The sequence below is a fragment of the Pinus tabuliformis genome, chromosome 8 (assembly GCF_031772625.1).
Source record: "Pinus tabuliformis cultivar Carrire ecotype Pingquan chromosome 8, CPIR1, whole genome shotgun sequence".
NCBI lineage: Eukaryota > Viridiplantae > Streptophyta > Pinopsida > Pinales > Pinaceae > Pinus > Pinus tabuliformis.
In genome coordinates this window covers 359,732,297-359,737,847 of record NC_142294.1, presented here as the reverse complement: position 1 = coordinate 359,737,847, position 5,551 = coordinate 359,732,297, and the positions used below count along the sequence as shown (strand labels likewise).

Genomic DNA, 5,551 nt, shown 5'->3' with positions numbered 1-5,551 from the left:
TTCCGTCAAAATGAGAATATTTATATGATCATGTTGATTTTGTATGTAATTTAATTATATTGATTTTCCCACGTAATATTAGTAAATAGCTATAAAAGAATAAGCCCAGTGTAATTAGGCCGATAGGCCTTTCCTATGCATCAACAATTGTCAACACTTTCATCCTCCTCCGTTGGATCAAGTGAGACACTTTCAACCATTGATTTGAAGTGTGTCTGCTTTTTCCAAATATCAGTTGAGTTGCCTTCTTAACATGGCAAGATATTTTTACTGCTTTTTCTAAATATCAGTTAAATTGCCTTCTTGACATGGCAAGATATTTTCACTTCTTTTTCTATCTGCTTTTGCCAAAAGCCAGCTTGGCTTTTCTGTATTCAAATTTCTCTAATCCATAATGAATTAAACAGTCTTTTGATAGAAATCACTAGATATCAAACTAAATAAAACATTTCAAATTATTATATATATATATATATATATATATATATATATATATATATAAGGTCTATATTTTAATAAAATATTATACATAAACCATTTCAATTTCAATTTTTTTTCCTATATATATATATATATATATATATATATATATAAATTAATTAATGACTTATTAAATAAATTATTTTAGATTTTAATTTATATCTATCTTAAAAAAAAACCACAAAATAACCCTAATTAACTATGATAAAAATATATTCCATCATTATTTTCTTTTCTAATCTTCTATCACGCATGACAGCTTAATGGATTTCTGATTATTAAGATATCTAATTTAAGATTAACACCCCCTCATTGAAAGCTGAGTTGACATTGGGAGCCTAGATGAACTCATCTCTATACAGTCCACGAAATCCCAACCGTGTAACTTGTAAATTCTCAGCTTTGATCTCCCAAAAGTCTCCCACAGGCAACATTCCCATAAATAATTGCATGATTCCTTGCATGCCTTGAGTTTGGAGCTATAACTGCCATTCCTGGGCAATAACTTCGAGGATTTTGGGCTGAATTCTGCTCATAGCGCAGCGCGATCAATATATTTGAGCTTCATCGGGCTTTTTAACATTTGGATTTGAATAGCAGTCGTCGTAAGGGTTTCGAAGGTCGTCTTCCTGAATTTTCAGTGTTTATCGAGATGGGTTCTAGAAGTAGTTCTCCCTACTAGTGTCATGCTTGCAATCGTATGTTAAGATTATTGACAGGAGAGCCCACTATTTGTCCCACTTGTGGTGGAGGGTTTGTAGAGGAAGCAAGCGATGGCATTTCGAGCTCCCGAACAAACCCCTTCGAGGGCTTCTTAATGGAGGGCGGAGAAAGGCTTTCTGTGGCTGACCTCATGGCTGACCTGCTCAACTTGATGAGTAACCAAGAAAATAGAGAAGGCCGCGGTCATGTCCCTAACAGGAGTCTCAGACGGGGCGTGATTGGGGGTAATGGCCCCATGGTGTTAATTTTGGGCAGTGATACAGGAATCGAACCCAGAACCTTGCCTGCAAATATTGGGGATTATTTCATGGGTCCTGGGTTAGAACAGCTGTCTCAGAATGATAGGTTGGGCTCTCCTCCTGCCCCGAGGGCCGCCGTGGATGCAATGCCCATGATTAGGATCAATTCCCGACATCTGATTAACAATTCGCACTGCCCTGTCTGCAATGACCGGTTCGAAGTCGGAGGCGAAGCCAGGGAGATGCCCTGCAAGCACATTTATCATTCAGATTGTATACTTCCCTGGCTGGCTCAGCACAATTCGTGTCCCATCTGTCGCCTTGGATTGCCGGGCGACTTTCCAGCTACATCACAGGCTAGATCTTCATCCAGGCCCAGAAGTGCCGCGTCATAACCCCCGGCTGCCAAGGTAATGTCCAGGGATCTCAGGATGCCCCTTGTTTTATGCTGCGCAAAACAGTAATTCTAGGAATTATGTTTCGAAGTGGAAAGAATACCAACGTTAATACTAATAATAATTCAAGAAGCATAGACCATGGACGAGGTTCGACCAACGGAATTTAATGTGGTCTGTACATTCTTCCACTGCAAATCACTGTTCTCATCGTGGTCAATATGCTTCAAATACAAATGATAACGTTATCCGGAGGCAGCCGTGATGGCCCTTTGAGGAAGGCAATGGTTCTCCTTGGAGGATCAAGCTGAGTCACTCAGTACTCCAGTATGTTGACTGTAGACTGTAAATACTAGTTACATGGAGTACTATATTTTAATAAAGTACTATACATAAACCATTTCAATTTCAATTTTTTTCATATATATAAATTAATTACTTACCTATTAAATAAATTATTTTAGATTTTAATTTATATCTATTCTTAAAAAAAACCTCAAAATAACCCTAATTAACTATGATAAAAATATATTCCATCATTATTTTCTTTTTTAATCTTCTATCACGCATGACAGCTTAATGGATTTTTCTGATTATTAAGATATCTAATTTAAGATTAACACCCCCTCATTGAAAGCTGAGTTGACACTGGGAGCCTAGATGAACTCATCTTGACAAGCAAATTGGAGGAATCATTTTTCCCTGTGCAAGATAAAAGCAGATAAAGCATAATATTTTTCGGACTAAAAGTCACACATCTTACTCGAATTGAACCGCTTAAGCACAGAGTGACATATATCTATTGATATTCACTTACTGCATATAGTTTGTAAATTTGTCTGGATTTTGATAAAAATTTGTAAAGTTTTTTAAGATTTTCGTAAATTTAGATTATATGTGTCAAATTTCAAGATTTTAGATTCTTTGGAAGTTTTTGATGGGGTTGAATTTATTTTCACCATCAAAAATATGATTCAAACACTACACTTTTTTGAATTTTCTTTTGGGCAATCACTTTTGACCATTCACACAATTACTCATTAGACCTGGCCTTAAATAATTAAGTTAGGTAGTTAAATATTTAATAATAATAATGATAAGTATATTAATGTTAATATTAATAATAATAATAATATTTATTAAATAATTAGGTTATTTAGTAAAATATTTAATAATAATAATGATAATTATATTAATTTTTATAATGTATTTTTGATAAATCACATTTCAAGTTATTAATTTCTTCCAAACTAATATGATTTATCATCACAACAAAAATTAATTATATTAGTATTAATTATTATTATAATACATACATAATAATATATTAAATTAACTTAAATAATTAAATATTTTAAAATTTATAAATAAAGAAATTAAATTAATTTATTATGTATTTTAAAATTATATATATATATATATATATATATATTTGTTTTTAAGGTTGATTTTTTAAAAAAGATTCTGATTTATTTTCCAATTTAATTTATCTAAAACTTAACGAGAATGCATTGAAATCACAAATTAAATTTAATGAGTGAACTCAAAAAGTAACAACATAAAACCATAAGATAATTATTCAATATAAAATAAAATTAAAAATATATATAGTTTGGACCACCTGGAAAACTATCAATTCCCTTGTTATCTATCTTTCAAATGAGTATTTTCTTGCCATTGACTTTTTTGGTTGACTTTCGTGCTTTGAACTTACCGAGATGTACACTAATATGCAGGTGAGGACTTTGACCAAAGGATAATGGAATATTTCATCAAATTGATCAAGAAAAAGCACCGAAAAGATATTAGTAAGGATAGCAAAAATGAAATAAGACATTCAATGTGTTCCTTATAATATAGATATAAACAAAACATCTAAAGAAAAGTAATTGCACAATGATCTAGTCCGAGAAAACAACGTTTTTCACGAATCAATTAATTTTTCTAGAAAAATTCAACAATTCCAATTTAATAATCCTATCGGCCTCTCTTTCTACCTTTTGGGACAATTGCTAGTTAGGTTGATAGGCTTTTTTATGCATCAATAATCGTCAACACTTTTATGTAACTGCTTTTTCCAAATCCTTAGTGCTTTTTCCCATTCTTTTATGTCACTCTTGAAGATATTTTTTTCTTCTTCCCTGGCTTTTGGCAAGCATTGTTCTTCTTACCTATATTTTGGCAAGCACTGATTAGTATTAAACATCTCACAGAGAGTGTTCTCACTTTCATCTCATCATTTTCTTCAATACTCTGCATTGCATTGGCTTGCCTTGTTTCTTGTTCAAGTTTATTTTCTTTATTGCATGGCCATGCATTTTAGATTTTACAGTGTTTTATTTTCATTGTGTTTTTCTCTATTTTAAATCTAATTTATGTTTTTTTTTTAAATAATGTTGACATGATTTATCCTGGCGATTCTATTTTATTTCTGTTATGTTGAGCAGAAGAATCGATATAGCGTGAATGTGAGAGACAATAACCAGATCGAGGAAACGATAGCGAGATTTCGATGAGTCCACACAATTACAAGATTCGCAGCGTGGCCAGTTGCAAATGCAAAGAACCATATATGGTCAATACCGCGCCAAGTTGAAAAATGGAATAATCATATCAAACTACAACAACGATCAAACAGGTTCCCTAATATTTTTACCAGTTTATTCCTTACTTTATTCTCTATTTTCTGCACAATATGACGTCATAATTACACGTTCATGCTACTTTATGTAAGAACAGGGAGATTTTATTAGTAAATTAAAATATTTAAAAACATTAAATTGGATCTTTCTTTTAATTTTTATCATTAGGATTCTAGAGTATTTCATTATTGTATTGTGACATGATTAATAATGTAAATTTTATTTTTTATCATTAGGATTCTAGAGTATTTCCTTATTGTATTGTGACATGATTAATCATGTAAATTGAGATATTTTAGGTAAATCATAATAGTATTTTTGGGTATATTAATTTCAAACCATGTAGTATAATTCATCCTCAGGATTATTCTCAATGGTCTAAATTATTTTTACAAACCCTTAGTAAATCATCTGATCTGATTGCAGGTCTACCAGACTATGTATATGACCAGATTCAATAGATCATCTAAATTTACAAGTAGCGCTATTATAGTTACTGTTGCTGCCGAGGTTTTATGGGAAGACGGCCCATCTTGTCAACGATATCCGCTTGTTGTCACATGGAAGAATTGAAGCTCATCCTGTTATACAGTTTCTTGAAAGGGCGTTATGCGAAAATATGAAGAAGGCTCTTGAGGTGAACAAGGCTCCTCTTGTTCTTGATCTGAATCCGCGACTCAACGCTCCTCTTTCTCACAATTCGAATCTGTCTGTCGAGGCTCTTCCTGATCTCTTCCTGATCTGAATGTGCCACTTGATTTTGAGGATGATTAAGGAAGAAACAAAAAATCGACCAAGGATTAGGTCAATCAATAATTTGGGCATAACTTGTTTTCAATGTAGAGAACGACCAGTGAGGAGAATTCATATATTTTGAAACAATACCCACTTTCAAAACTCTTATGTAGATATTTTGATTCAGTTATTTATACATTTTCAATTAATATTTGCTTTTAATTTATGTGAAATATCCCTTACATTTCTTGGAATTTATAAACACATTTCTATTATGTAGATGATTTAATAATGTGGTTTAAGTTGAATGTTTCAATGAATTTCAATTGTGAGTATT

The 5,551-nt window shown here is 32.1% G+C and overlaps 1 pseudogene; it reads left to right on the top strand.

Moving 5' to 3' along the window:
* The first annotated feature begins 1,132 nt into the window (after positions 1 to 1,132).
* Positions 1,133 to 5,224, top strand: LOC149235615 (putative E3 ubiquitin-protein ligase RHC1A; annotated as a pseudogene).
* Positions 5,225 to 5,551: the final 327 nt, after the last annotated feature.